This window comes from Sciurus vulgaris (assembly GCF_902686455.1).
Source record: "Sciurus vulgaris genome assembly, chromosome: 3".
NCBI classification, from domain to species: Eukaryota; Metazoa; Chordata; class Mammalia; order Rodentia; family Sciuridae; genus Sciurus; species Sciurus vulgaris.
The window spans coordinates 154,238,047-154,253,692 of NC_136463.1; the positions used below are offsets into that span (position 1 = coordinate 154,238,047).

The 15,646-nt window shown below is 35.7% G+C and overlaps 1 long non-coding RNA gene across 1 annotated transcript in view; it reads right to left on the bottom strand.

The window, feature by feature from the left end:
* Nucleotides 1–8,622: 8,622 nt before the first annotated feature.
* Nucleotides 8,623–15,646, bottom strand: part of LOC306655933 — a 39,554-nt gene continuing 32,530 nt past the window's right edge. The window contains exons 2-3 of the long non-coding RNA XR_013762360.1: nt 14,859–14,901; nt 8,623–8,684 (exon numbers count right to left, since the gene is read on the bottom strand). This is a non-coding gene — a long non-coding RNA (uncharacterized lncRNA). The remainder of the gene's footprint in view (nt 8,685–14,858; nt 14,902–15,646) is intronic.

The following is a 15,646-nucleotide window of genomic DNA, read 5'->3' on the forward strand; positions in this document are numbered from 1 at the left end:
AATACTGATATAATCTTGGGGAGAGGAAAGACCTTTAAACAAGTTCTAAACTAACAACCACAAAGAAGTTACCAGATTTGACCATGTAAATGTTTGATCCCAAAAGAACTTAAAAACATAAATAACAACAATACAGATGACAAAAATCTTATAATTAAGAATACATAAAGCATTCTTACAAATAAACAACATACAACCCAATTTGTAAATATGGCAGGTTATAAAGTCAACAGAAAAACAAATGGATAATATGCACATGAAAAGTATTTACTCTCATTAACAATCAGAAAAATGCAAATGTAAATATCATGGAATATAATTTTTTAGCTTCAAAGTAATAAAAACTAAACTGTGAATGTGGGATAATGGGTATTTTCCTATATTTTGAGCACAAATGCAAATTAGTACATCTGGTTTCAAGGCTAATCTTGCAGTATCTATCAAAATTAAACATGCTCATTCTCCTTGATCCAAAAATTTTACTTCTCATATTTATCCTATAATATATACTTGTACACGTGAATAAAGATAATACTTACCATTTAGTAAGTGCCTATTATGTTCCAAGCCCTTTAAAATTCTCTGAAAGAGGTGAGAGTGTACTCATTTTGCAGATGAGAAAACCAAAACTGAGATGTAAATTGCCCAAAGTTATGTGACCATGGAAATGGAAGAATCTGGATTTGAATCTAGGTATTTGGCCTATAAAATCCTAGTTCTTTTTACTGTATTGTTTCTCTTACCACCACCAAACACTACCTTTCTTTGGTGAGTAAAATTAAATTCCTCTTCTCTCCCCACCTTTCTTGCAACCTGACCTTTGGGGAACTGATTTTGAGGCCAGACAAGGTCCATGTTTAAACAGAAGCTAATTTAGCATATCTCGAAAATCTTAATTTATGGAGGGGCTCTAAAAATGTGAAGGAACTATTGAAAAACTGTCACCTGCATCAGCTATGAGTTGAAAGAGATGTTATCAATCCTTTCCAATTCAGATTAGTATTCCAGAAGTCTGTCTTGCAATTCTGTGTTCCTTTAACATACTGTCTACTTTGGTTCATAGAAAACTCTTCTTTTAACTTCAAACAACTCCAAGGTTTATTTTCCCATAGAATTCTGAAGATTTTGCAACTTGTTTGTGAAGCAATTAACTTGGACTTTTAGAAATTTGTTCTAGAACTCTGACATGTCTTCAGTTTATAAGTCTGTTGCCCTAGGTGACAGATTCTTTCAAACTTCTAATTCTGATTGCAAATGATCTGTTTTATGGGTTGCCAACTGAATTGCCTTGTTTAACTTCATGTAGATGTATATGCTGTGTAAAGGTTTGACTATCACCCTTAAGAACAATTTTAAGGTAAGTTTTCTTTCTTTGAAAAATCAAATTTTCTTTTTTAAAATTAAACTATTATAGGACCTAATTGTAGATTCTCGTGCAGTTTTAAGAAATAACAGAGAGTCTGTATACTCTTTATCTAGATTCTCTCAACAGTAACATCTTGCAAAACTGTAGTATAATTTAACAACCAGGACACTGACAATGTACAGTGATATTGAAGAACATTTCCACAGGGTCCCTAACATCTTTTTATGGTCACATCCGTTTCCTTTTTGCTTCCATACCTTATATAATGCCTAACAACCACTAATCTGCTCTCCATTTTTTATCATTTCTCATTTCAAGAATGTTATTGAAGTAGAATCATACAGTGTAAAATATTTGGGCATTTTCTTTTTTTTTTTTTTTTCATTCACCATAATTCTCCAAAAATTCTTGAAGATTGTTGCTTGTATTATTACTTTGTTCCCTTTTATGGTCAAGTATTATTTCCTGATATGAATGTGCTGCAGTTTGTTGATTCATCAACTGAAGGACATGTAAGTTGTTTCTAGTTTGGGACTATTATGAACATTTGCATACAGGCATTTTTTTGTGAACATGTAAGCCTTAATTTTTCCAGGATACTTGCCCAAGAGTGCAGTGGCTGGGTCATTTGGCAGTTGCATGTATAATGTTTTTAAGAAACTGCCAAACTACTTTCAGGAGTGGCTACAAAATTTAAATACCCACCAAAAAAATCTCTCCACATTTCACTAGTATTTGATTTCATCCTGTTTTTAATTTTGGATATGATACTTAGACCATTCTTCTTCTTCCTCTTCTTTCGGTACGCAAATATCCAGTTGCTTCAGCACAGATTTTGAAAAGTTTCTCTTCCTTCCAGTGAATTGTTTTTCCAGAATTGTCAAAATAAGTTGAACATGTTTTGTGGGCCAATTTTGGGGATGGCTATTCTGTTCCATTTATCTGCATGTCTACCTCTCCTCCAATGCCATTCTTTCTTGACTTTTGATTACTTAATTTCAAGTAAAGTGATTTCTCCTACTATATCCTTTTTAAAGACTGTTTTAGCTATCTTAGGGTTTAGGCCTTTGTATACACTTTCTGGGATGATCTTGTTTGTTTATTTCTAAAAAGCTGCAAATAAATTAGAATTGGTATTAAATCTGCAGATAAACTGGTACAAATTGATATATTTACTATGTGGATGATTTATTACAGATTTGGTATATGTTTTGTTAGATTTATAGGTAATCTTCTTTGAAATTATTATATTATTTATAATAATCTTTCCCATTCCTTTACTATGCCATTGTATTTGAAGTTAGTTTCTTCTAGACAGTATATTGTTGGATCAAACATCAGCACTTAGATTTAAGGCAATTATAGGCATGTTGGAATTTAAGTCTGCCATTTTGTTATTTTCTATTTATTTCTGCTATTCCTCATTTCCCTTTCTCTTCCTTCCTGTGAGTTTTTCCTCTAACTTCATTGTGCATGATACCAGACGGTTTATAATCTTTGCTTCAACCATCACATATTATTTAATACTCCTTAGAAGTAGGATAATCTATTATAATTGTTAATTCTAATGTTCTTTCTGAAATGCTGCCTCTTTTCTGTTTTCATTTTTTGGTTTAGAGAATTTCTTGTAGCCCTTCTTTAATAGTATGTTTGTTATCAACAAATTGTCTTAGATTTACTTTGAACACACCTTTATTATTCCTTCATTCATGAACAATATTTTTACTAGGTGTAGAGGTAACAGGTTACAGATTCTTTTTTCAACATTAAAAAATATTATGCCATATCTTTCTGGTCGCCATTATTTTAAATAAGAAAATCACTGTCATTAAAGTTGATATTCCCTTATAGGTATTGTAAGATATAAAGCCACTTTTCTCTCCCTGACAGGAATTTCCCACCTCCCAACACCTGTCAATCTGCGTTCTCCCCGCCTCTCACGTTACAGGAATTTCCGGCTTATGTTGCTGTAATCTTCCTGCCTCCCACATTACGTCCTAATATGTCATTGGTCCATCAGTCAGTCTGTGAGAATTCTCCTCCTCCATTGGTTCCTCTCAGCCCGCGAAATTCCTATGTCTGAGAGAAACCGTGCGCCATGTTTCTCTTTTTCTTTCTTCCCCTTCCCCTGTGCAGACGTGATCGTCTGCGCAAAATAAAGGGTTCTTTGTGTGAGACCTGTATCTGTGGAGCGTTTCTGGGAGCTAGTGACGAACCATAACTGAGCCTTTTATCGCCTAACAGGTATTATTTCTGTCTGATGGCTTTCAAGATATTTTTGTTTTTATTTTTAGTTTTCATAACTTATGATAATGTGTCTTATCGTGGAGTTCTTTAGGTTTATTCTATTTGAGCTGTGCTCAGCTTCTTGGATCTGTCGGTTTATGTATTTCACCAAATATGGGGATGTTTCAACAATTATTTTTTCCAATTTTCTCATTTTATCTTCCTCTCTTCTTTCCACCTTCCTTCCTCCTCATTTCCATGTGTCCTCTCTCTCCTCATCTTCTTCTCCTTCTGAGACTCTAATGATATAAGCATTAACTCCTCTTGTTATTATTTCACAGTCCCTGAAACTCTATTTTTTTTTCTATTTTTTCTCTGTTGCTCAGATTGGCTAAATTCTATTGATCTTTCCTCAAGTTCTCTGCTTCTGTCCTCTGTCGTATAGTTTACTATTAAGCCTAAGTGAGATTGGAGGTGGGGGGATTTTTCCAGTTCTATAATCTTTTTATTATTATTTTGTAATTTCTTACTGTTAGCTATTTTTCCCACATTTTTTACTGGTGTATTATAGCTATACATATTGATGGGATTTGTTGTTACATATTCATACATGCACACAATATAACAATATAATTTGACCAATATCACTCTCCAGTCCTTCCCCCTCCCTCCCCAGTTAGTCAGCTTTTTGTCACTGTGACAAAATACCAGGGAAAAATCAACTTAGAGGATTTATTTTGGCATGTGGTTTCAGAGATCTCATTCCATGATTGGCTCAAGGCAGAAACACCATGGTGAAGGGCATAGCAGAACAGAGCTACTCACCTTGTAATGGCCCGGAAGCAAAGAGAGGGAAATTGAAAGGAAAGGGCTAGGGACAAGATATCCCCAGAGGGACCAGCTTCTGGTGACCTACTTTCTCCCACTAGGCTCTGCCTTTTACAGTTTCTATCACCTATATTGCCATCAAATTATGAATCCATTAATTAATTAATCTGCCAATGATTTTAGTGACTTTCTCATCAAATCACTTCCCAAAAGTCCTACCTGTGAACATCGCTGCATTGGGGACCAAGTCCTCAACATATGAACCTTTATGAGATTCAGTCCAGATCCAAACTATAATAGTTCTATTTCTCTGTTGAGAACTTCTATTTTTTCGTTTGTTTCTAGAGAACTTAAAATTGCTTGATAAAGAATTTCTGTGAGGGTTGTTTAAGATCCTTGTTAGATAATTTAAAAACATCTGATTCATCTTGGTGTCTGATTATCTTTTCTCATTCATGTTGTGATTTTTCTGGTTCTTGGTAGGTCGTTTTCAATCTTATTCTGGATACTTTAAATATTATGAGGCTATGTGTCCTTTTAAGTATATATTTTAACAGGCAGTAAATCTGTTGAGATGTAGAGTAAGGGCCAGCTTATAGATGTGCATGTCCATTTTCCTCTGGGGCTTTGTGACACCAGGTCAGTAAGAGTGGGGCATTGACTCACATTTCATGGTTGGAGGCAGATGGGGTGGAAGTTGAGCTCCCACACTGGCCCTGAATACACTTTCCCAGTGAAAGTGGGGTAGCTACTCACAACACCTCACTTCTTGATGTGATGAGTATAAAATCATCACTCCAACTCCATTGGGCCTCCTTGCATCAGAGATTGAAAGAGGAGACACTGAGAGCATGTAGCATGCCTCTCACCACTGAGTTTTGCCTCATTAATGAAGGGGTTTGGGTGGAAGTTCACTCCCCTTTGAACCCCCTTGAAGTGGGAAGACTGTGAAGATTAGCAGTAAGTAGGACCACGTTGCATAGCCCTAGTAAGCCTTGTTCCTATTAGGTGGGTTCAGTTGGTTGCTGGATACTACTCTGATACCCCACTGATACTACTTTGGTGGAGACACTGGATCATTGTTAGGTTTTTGCTTTGTAGGGAATAAAAGATTAGCTTCCAATTGTCTTGCTAATGATATTAAGGCAGGAGAATTGGAGAACTGGGTATTCCTCTGGGTGGAGATAGAAGATTGACTGCCTCTTAGTCTCATGAATATCCAGTAGGGAAATCTGAGTGTACCATTTTCTTTCTAGGAATGAGGTGGGGTATTGAGATAAATGAACTTCCAGCCTAGATCCCCTGATACCACATGAGGAGGGGAGAGGTGAGGGGTGTGATTTTTCCATTGGTGTCTGGCTAGTGTAGGGCAGGTATTGCCAAAAAGGTTTTCTGCTGTTGGACTACTTTTTTTTCTGTGTTCTTTGGCTAAGGGAAACAGGTTTTCCTTGGAAACTTTTTGGTCTTCCTTGTTGGCAGTTTCTGATTGGAGGTCAAAATACAGGAAAGGTAATAAGGAAACTTGGGCACTCACCATCATCTCTTTCCTCAAGTCCTAAGATCCCCAGGCGACCTGACTTCTTATTTCCATAATTCAGAGATTTGAGTGTGTGTGTGTGTGTGTCTTTTATGTCTACATATTTTTAATTCTAAGGGGAGGAACTGGGAGAAATAGGGTTATCCCATCTTGGCAGAACCAAAGTCTCTTAATTTTAATATAAACGTTCAGAATAATGTAGGTTCCTTTAGCATTGTTATTTAATTGCTTAGTGCTTTTATAGTAACAATGTTGTATTTTAAACAGTAGCATTACCCAATGAAATTTCTGCCAAGATGACAAATTTGTGATATATATCTGGACTCCGCTCTACTGGTATATATCAAAACAGTTGTTTCTCCTCTTACATTAGCCACTGTGTCTGTCCCTAATGCCATGATAAACCTTTTTTTCCTTTATCCTCCATATCTTTTCTTTTCTTCTGCCTGTATCTTAATGTGATAAATGTTATTTTTCAGAAATCATATAAATATTATCTGTGCATGTTTGTGTCTTTCGGGACTGATATTTGTAGGAAAGGTGGTCTTTGTGAAACAAAGAGGCCTCTAACAAAGAAATATGTTCACCAGTTACATGGTCTCAGCTGAGTACCTGCCACCCGACCCAGACTTTGACATAGGCCCCTGGAGGGTTGTGGCATCAGTTCCCCACAACTGCAGGTGGCCTCTAGCCTTGGCTGAGAGTAGGAAAATATTTAGTGTATTCTTACAAGTATCTGTCTAAAACTCCTAATACCTTTAGAAGAAAGACACAGGGTAGACGGTAACTGGGTAGGTAGAAACAATTGGTGGTGACAGCAATAAGCCCAAATTCACAGACTACTCTGTACCTCTGTGCCACACGCCAGAAGATAGAAAGATGAATGGGATAAATGCCTTGCCCTAATCTGGTAAGGGACATGGTCACAAACTCATTATAAAGAATGGGATATTGCTTTGGTGGTACTATATACTGAATTTTTATGTTTCCCCAAAATTTGTATGTTGAAACCCAATCTCCAATATCATGATATTTGTACATGGGACTTGTGAAAGATGATTTGGTCATAAGGGCATATCCATATGATTCAAATATATTCCCCAAAGTTCACATGTTGGAAGTTTGACTCCCAATGTGTTGGGAGGTGGGATCTCATGGGAGGTGTCTGGGTTAGGATTGGGAGTGGGTTTGTTATCACAGGAGTGGGTTTCTTATAAAATGACCAATTGTCCCTCACTTGTTCTCTCTTGCCCCTCTGTGCCCTTGGTCATGGGATGATGAGGCAAGGAGGTTCTCTTTAGGTGTGAGCCCCTCAATCTTGGACTTCCCAACCTCCATAAATTGTACCCATTTAACCTCCAGCTTACAAATGAAAAGACTAATGCCAGAATTCAAGTCTTCTGAAACATGTACTCTTTCTGTAACAATATGGTACCTTATAGATACATAACCTTTCTTTTCCCTAAGTAAAAGTTTAGACCATGTAATCAGATGGATTTTTATACTATTTTTAAATGCATGAGTCAGAAAGAAGTAGTTTAAATACAAAAATTAATATTTCCAGGACATTTTGATGTCTTATTGGACCAACTGGACTGAATATTAGAATCAGTAATGTCCTGGACAATTTGGGATTGCAGTCTTTAAAGTAACTATATCCTATTAACTGGGAGTCCTAGAAATTCTTATATCAAATTTCCACTTTCTATTAGAGTATTAGCATGAGCTTTCACTGTCTTGGATTAAGGAGTCAGTTAATCACCAAAAATTACAAAGATGCTAGGCATGGTGATCAATGCTTGTAATCCCAGTAACTTGGAGGCTGAGCCAGGAGGATTACAAATTTGAGATCAGCCTCAGCAATATAGTGAAGCCCTTAGCTAGATCCTATTTAAAAAAAAAAAAAAATTAAAAAGGACTTGAGAATGCAACTCATTGGTAAAGTGCCCTTGGATTAAATTCCCAGTAGATCAACAACAATTAAAAAAAAAAAAAAAAAAAGAAAAAGAAAAAGAAATAAAAAAGAAATTACTAGGAAAAGCACTGACACTTCTTTTAGGACTAAGAATCTTTTACCCTATGTGAGCATAATTCTTGCCTTCTGATTGAAAAATATGAGGTCAAACACATTTTATTTTTCTTTTCATCTTTCATCTCAATATTCCTTTCTAGCCTGATCCTTATCCCAAGCCATACAACTGCTGTTTCTAAATTACTTATCTGTTAGTGTGGCATGATATTTAGACAAATGAACCTTGAATGATTAAAAATTTTCAAAAGAAAAGAAATCCAAAATAGTTAAATTCAAGTATTAATAGGCAGTAGGAAATTGGGATAAGGAGGATGATTTTTTAAAAACTGTTCATATCACAATGGAAGATCCCGTATGGTCTGTGCTTTCCTAGTGTTACTGTGGTTTGGCCATTGAGCAATAGCTATCTGGGGAAGGCAAAAACAATGAATTAAGTAGTGTAGCCTGCTAAAGTTGATGTTTAGATTTCTTTATAATAATGTATAAATGTACAAAAATTAGTAAAAATGAATATATTATAAAACCATTTTATAAAATAACTTTCTTGATGTCAGAACACTATCAGTAAATATTAATGAACCCAAAAGAATATAAAATGCTAACCATGATTTTTAAAGGATATAGCAATCTACTTACTGTTTTTCCTTTTTTATTTGAATTTTTATATCCAAGGACTTTTTCTTGCATGATCACATCTGAAAAAGAGTGAGAAAAATGAGTACACAAGTAAGTTCCTTTTTTGGCATTTGACACGTGTTCTGTAAAGGCTCAGGCCTCACTAGTGATTATGGAAGCATAGTGGCTCAGTGCACAGCCCCTGGAGCTGACTGGTTGGACTCAAATAGTTCTTGCAACTAACCATTTAAACTTGGGCAACTAATCTTGCCTCTGTTAGCTTTGTGTACCTCATCTGTCAAAGAATGAAGACAGGGCTGCTATGTGATTCAGTGTGCTGAAGCATCTAACACTGTGTCTGGAACAAGAGAAGCAGGAAGCAAGTGTAAGTTTTGTCATTATCATTACAATTCCACCCTTTTTTCTGACCACTGAACACACTGCACTGTTGGGTTTGTCACCGATTGCTATTTTCCATTGTATTGTTAAAATGTGTATGTTGGGATTAAAATTAAATGTCACTATGCTGTGTATTTTCTTTTAGTTAGATTATGGTAAATGCTGGCATTTAGTACTTCTACTTTCCACTCTGACTCCTAATGTCACTACAAAAAACTAAAACATTTAAAAAATATCTCACAGTTGCACTTCTGGTGATTCTGACCATTTTTGTGGCTGCTAAATATAACATACATTATTCAAAGCTGTGCTTCACTGAATGTATGAAAGATAACTTTTAATCATCCTTCTTGGAGCTACCTCGGTTAGCTCTCCTCTGTAATCTTGGGTAATCTTCCATCATACCTTTGGTATTCATACCCAACCTGCTAAAGCTGTGTAGAAAAACAATCTGTAGTCCAAATACCTTTCGTGAATAACTCTATTTCCTCAAGAATTCAATTCATGATTCTAGAGAGGAGTCTTATTAAGAAACTAAGAGAATTATAAAGTGGGGAGGGCAAAGACTGATTTTCAGTGAGCTGCAGGGATAGGCTGAAATGTACATATACAAGTACAAGGAATGGGAAGGTCTCAATGAGAGAAGCTCTGAAGTAAGTGAGCTAGCCACACACATCTAGTTTACTTACAGGAGTGATAATTCAAGGAATTAAACAAGAATGCTATGTGAAAGTGCTGAAGTTTAAAAATAAACTTTTTAGTGTATTGAATTTCACTTTATATAATGTAGATATGCTTTATGCAATGTTTTTATATAATGTATTGGGTTAATAAGACTGGTCTGCATGAGCAAATTGAAATGTATAATGCAAAGCATAGAAAAAGCACATTATATGTATTATATATCATATTAATATAATATATATCATACATAATATATTAATATATATACATATATATCTTATTTGAATAGTTTTTTCCCCTTGGTACTAGAGATTGAAGCTAGGGGTGCTCTACCACGAAGCTGCATCACTAGCCCTTTCTGTTTTTTATTTTGAGACAGGATTTACTCAGTTGCTCAGCCTGGTCTTGAACTTGAGATCTTCCTGCCTGAGCTTCCTTAAGTAGTTGGGATTATAGACTTAGTTTTTTAAAGGCTCTTTTCAGATATAAATATATACATTTCTAGAGTAATAGGAGACAAAACAGTCCTGAAACCACCTCTCTGGTTTTTTGCTTTTGTTGTTTGTTCAATTTTTTTATTGGTGCATTATAATTATTCATAATAGTGGGATTTATTGTTACATATTAATACATGCCCACAATATAACAATATAATTTGGTCAGTTTCATTCCCTGTATTCTCCCTTTCCCTTTCCTCCTTCCTACCCCAGGGTCCCTTCTTCATTCTTATTTTAAAGATGAGAAAATTTGGGAAAAGTTAATGACTTGCCCAAGAGCTAGATAGCGGTGGTCAATAAGAAAATAAGCCCCATTTCCCCCCAAGTATTATTTGCTTTTACTTTTACATACATCATAGATTGTATTTGTCGTTGCTTACAAAGATTCTTCAGAGGAAACTGGACCACTACTTCTTCAATATACCCTTTTGTAGTATTTTCAAATTATTCACACTTTCCATGCCTTAGTTGCCTCTTCTCTAAAACTAGGATAATAGTGTCAATTTCATAGAATGTATGAAATTAAATAAGTTACTATATGTGAAGCATTCACAGAATTCTGAAGATGGAATGAGGTAATATAAAGCAACTACAAAGTACTAAAATATTAGTTAGTACCTAGTTCCATTCTTTCATCTTTAAAGTGGGAAAACTGAGGCTTTTTTATAAGACACATAATTGTCTAAGTCACAGACATCATGGAAAGCAGGGACAGGACGTACTTCATAACTTCATTTTACTTTATAAAATAATTCCCCTTTTCCAACAAATAATTGAGAGTAATAGAATAAGAATCTCCAAAGTTTCACTCCAAAAGTTTTTCTATGGTTTAAAGAATTCAGGATATATTAGAAGGAAAGTTTTATCAGTATCTTAGTCTGTTTTGTGCTGCTGTAACAGAATACCTGAGTCTGGGTAATTTATAAGGAACAGAAATTTATTTCTTACAGTTCTGGAGGCTGGAAAGTCCAAGATCAAGGGGCCAGCATCTGGTGAGGGCCTTCTTGTTTCATCATACCATGGCAGAAGGCAGAAGGGCAAGAGAGGATAAGGAAGAGAGAGAGACAAAGCGGGCCCAGACTCCCCCTGTTATAACAGATCCACTCCTTACCAAACCCACTCTTACAATAATGGCATTAATCCATTCACTCCACCCTTATGGTGTAATTATCTCCCATTAGGCCCCGCCTCCCAACACTTGCGCTAGGGATTAAATTTCCAACAAAAGTTTACTGGGAAACACATTCAAACCATGGCATTCTGCCCATAACCCTCGAAATTCATCTTTCTCACATGTAAAATATTATTCCATCCCAATAGCCTCAAAGTCTCAAATCAGACCAGAAACTCAAAAGTCCAAAGTCTAGAGTCTCATCAAATCATATATGGGTGAGACTCAAGCCATGATTCATTCTGATGCAAATTTCCCTTCAGCTGTGATACTGGAAAATTAAACAAGTGTTCAACTTCCAAAACACAGGGTTGGCATGGGCATATGACAGGTATTTCCATTCCATAAAGGAGAAATAGTCAAGAAAAGGGCAACTGGTTCCTAGTCAGCCCAAAATCCAAGAGGAAAAATACATCAAATATTAAGACTACAGCATAGTCTTCCTTGACTCCCTTGTCCCACTCTGTGGCCATATGGTATACGGGTTTGGTCCAACCCCCAGACCTCAGGCAGCCTGCAGCTCTCACAGTTTGGCGTCTCAGAGTTTGCTGCTCTTGCAGGCTGGCATTGCATGCTGGTAGTTCAACAGTTCCAGGGATTCTGCAACAGCCTTGACACCACAGTTCCATTGTGAATTTCCCTATTGGGGGCTCTCTGTAGTGGCTCTGCCCTTGTGACAAGTTTCTGCTGGGTTCTCCAGTCTGTCCATGATGTCCTTTGAAATTTAGGTGGATGTAACCATGCGTCCACAGTTTATAAACTCATGTGTCTACAGAATTAGCAACACATGGTGCTACTAGGGCCCATGACGTTCACCTTCTGGAGCAGTGGTATGAGCTGCACCTGAGCTGGCTTCCACCGTGACGGTAGTGGTTGAGGAGTATTGTGCCAGAACACAGGGAGCCGATATTTGAGGTGGCACAGGACAGCAAATGCAGAGGTCCTATAAATGCCTCACTGGAAACCTTGCCATGAAGGTCCTAGCTTACCTTGAAGTTCTCTGAAACACTTTTGGAGTCATTGTCCCGTTGTCTTATTGAATAGCACCTGGTTCCCTTCTACCTGTACTAATCTTTTTAGCAAAGGGTTGCTTGGCCACACCCTTGGTTTGCTCTCCTAAGCAAAATGTTTCATTATGTGAATGACCTGGTTGTAATTTTCCAAATCTTTCCATTCCGCTTCCCATGTAATTATAAATTCCTTCCTTTAAATCATTTCCCTCCTCTAGCATTTTACTACATACAGTTAAAAGAAACCATGAAGCTCCTTCAGTATTTTGCTTAGAAATTTCTTCTGTCAGATATCCTAGTTAATAGCTCTTAAATTCTGCTTTCTTTAAAGTCTCTAGATATGAATGCAATTCAGCCAAGTTCTTTGCCACTTTACAATAAGGATGACTTGTTTTTCCAGTTTCTAATACCTTGTTTCCTATTTCCATCTGAGACTTCCTCAGAATTGCCTTTACCATCCATAGGTCTACAAATATTCTGACCACAACCCCTTAATCTCTAAAAAGTTTCAGATTTTACCTATAGCTTCTGTGCTGGCCTATTTATGACAATCCAGGCAGTTTTTTGTTTGTTTGTTTTTGTTGTTGTTTTGTTTTGTTGTTGTTGTTTGTTTTTTTTTTTTTGTTTTTTTTTTACATCAGAGGTTTAACTCAGGGTGCTTTACCACTAAGCCACATCCCCAATCCTTTTTTTTTTTTTTTTTTTTAATGTTTTTAATTTTTGAGATAGGGTCTTGTTGAAATGCTGAGGGCCTTATACCTCACTAAGTTGCTTAGGTTGGCCTTGAACTTGTGATCCTCCTGCCTCAGACTCCCTAGTTGCCAGGATTACAGGCATGTGCCCCTAACCCAGCTCAATCTATATATTGCTCCTCCAAATTTTTCCATCTCTACTCATTGTGCAATTTCAAAGCTGCTTCCACATTTTCAGGTATTTGTTACAGCAACTTTGTTCCTTAGTTCATTTTGCACTGTTTTAACAGAATTCTTGAGACTGGTAATTTATAAGGGATGGAAATTTATTTCTTATACTTTCAGAAGCTGGGAAACCTAAGCTCAAGGGGCCAGCATCTGGTCAGGGCCTTCTTGCTGCATCATCCCATGGCAGAAAGCAGAAAAACAAGAGAGAAAAGGAGAGGAAGAGGGAAGGAGTGAGGGAGGGAGACAGAGAAAAAGGAAACCAAGCTTCATCTATAAAAGGAGGTGATTCCCATGACAACAAACCCCTCTCCAGATTAAGTCATTAGTTAATTCCCTCCACACTCATGGGGTAATGTCCTCTTGTTAGCATCCCCCTCTCCTGCTTGAAGTTCGCAACACATGCTTTTTGCAGACACATTCTAATCATATCATTATCATTTTATAGGCAACTGACTATCCCCGTCTCTCAAGATATCTTATTAATCCTGAATATTTTTCCAAATTTTTTTCTTCTAAAATAAAAAAATAATTGAAGTGTATTTTAATTTTTTTCCTGTCATTTTGTGCAATAGTTCCTAAGACCAACGTATCATGTTCTAAAATGGCTTTCTGCATGGAACAGATGAATAAATATATATGTGACTAAAGCATTCAGCTATAATCATGCTAAAATCCTTAATTTTCACCACATTAAACTATTAAAGCTAAGTCGAATTTGCCATTTGCTGGTTTTGTTCTAAAAATACACTTGTCATTTACACTTTTGATGATTTTTCCCCCCATAAATCCTTAGTTAGAGAACCCTCTCTACAATCCAAGGATGCTTTTATGTTATAAAGAAATATGACTGCTTGCTCATTGTCCCCCTATAGTAAGTGGTACAGCAATCTTCCTATTTTATTTTCATTTCGATTAGATTATTATAGTCCTCTCTAAATGGATATGCAGTCACTACATAGTTATGCCCACTTCAGTTGCTAGAATTTTAAAAATATTTCTGTGCTAAATATTGTTAAACATTTCTCCTTCAAGAAGTACAAGTGTTCCTTTATATGAATTACCCTTGATTACCACCTTGATTCCTTGGGAACTTCCCATTTCCCTTAACCCCAAATGGTATATCACGGACCTCTGGAATTCTGATCCAACAGAGTTAGATCTGTTGTTTTCCATGCTTATGCTGGATTTATTGATAAATATTTTAATTATCAACTTTGGGTTTAGTGATATATTAATGATATCACTGATCTAATTCTCAAATTAGAAAACCCTTTTCATTAGTTAGAACTACAGAGTAGACAAAAGTTTAGGAACACAGATAAACAAATATAAGAGGTAATTTACAAATATTATATTATATGTAAAATAAAAATTTTCTAAGCTTCTAGATTTTAAGGCAAACTATTTTGTTTTATTTTCCTATTGATACTGTGTCATAGTCCTCATACCCATCATAAAAGCTTAACTTACCTTTTGAAGGCAAGTCTTGATAATAATTATTTTACATGATTTAATATTCTAAATTTCATTGAATAAAAATTTGAAAATTATAATAAGATCTATGTAAACTTACCTGAAAAAGCAGGAATATATGAACCTGAATTTGTTGGGCTAGTCTGAAATGAAAGCAGATCAGAGGAAGTAGAGAGAAAAAATAAGTAAATGTCCATATAATCTTGAAAAGGTATTGTTATTATAATGAGAATAAGTGTTACCATTTGGTTTTATCTCATACAAAAAAAATTTATTTACAACTAACAAGTACATTTAGGATATGGTAAGATACATGTATGACTGAAACATTGTATCAGTAAGTTTTTAAGATAGAAAATCCCAAACATCAAAAGAAATGCATGATATTGCATCACATGTCATTAATCTCTTCTAATTCTCCAAGCTCCAGGGGGCAAATAGTAATTTAAAGGTCAACAAAAATAAAAATAAAAACTAGGTTAATATCAATGAAATGATATATCCAAAGGCAGGGGGTAAGAAATTACATCAGGGAAAATGGTAGCACACAATGTTTAAAGAATCACAGAAATGAAATGTCAAAACCGGACAGGTTAACTATTTCAGAATTCTATTATAGAATCTAAACTTTAAACAGGGGACTGCTTAATAAATAAAAAGCAAGGAAATTTTTGATGTATAAGGAAATGTCTACCAGGTCACTGGCTGACTACCAAGGTAACAGAACAGAAAACAAATTGATCATAATAAAAGAGAAGGATGATTGCATCCTTCAACAATAAATAATAGTAATCCCTGAAGAAGGAGGAGAATTGATTTCCAGGATTACCCAAATTATATTAGTTAAAATGCCTGATTTTCAACCAAACCCTAAAAAATGTACACATA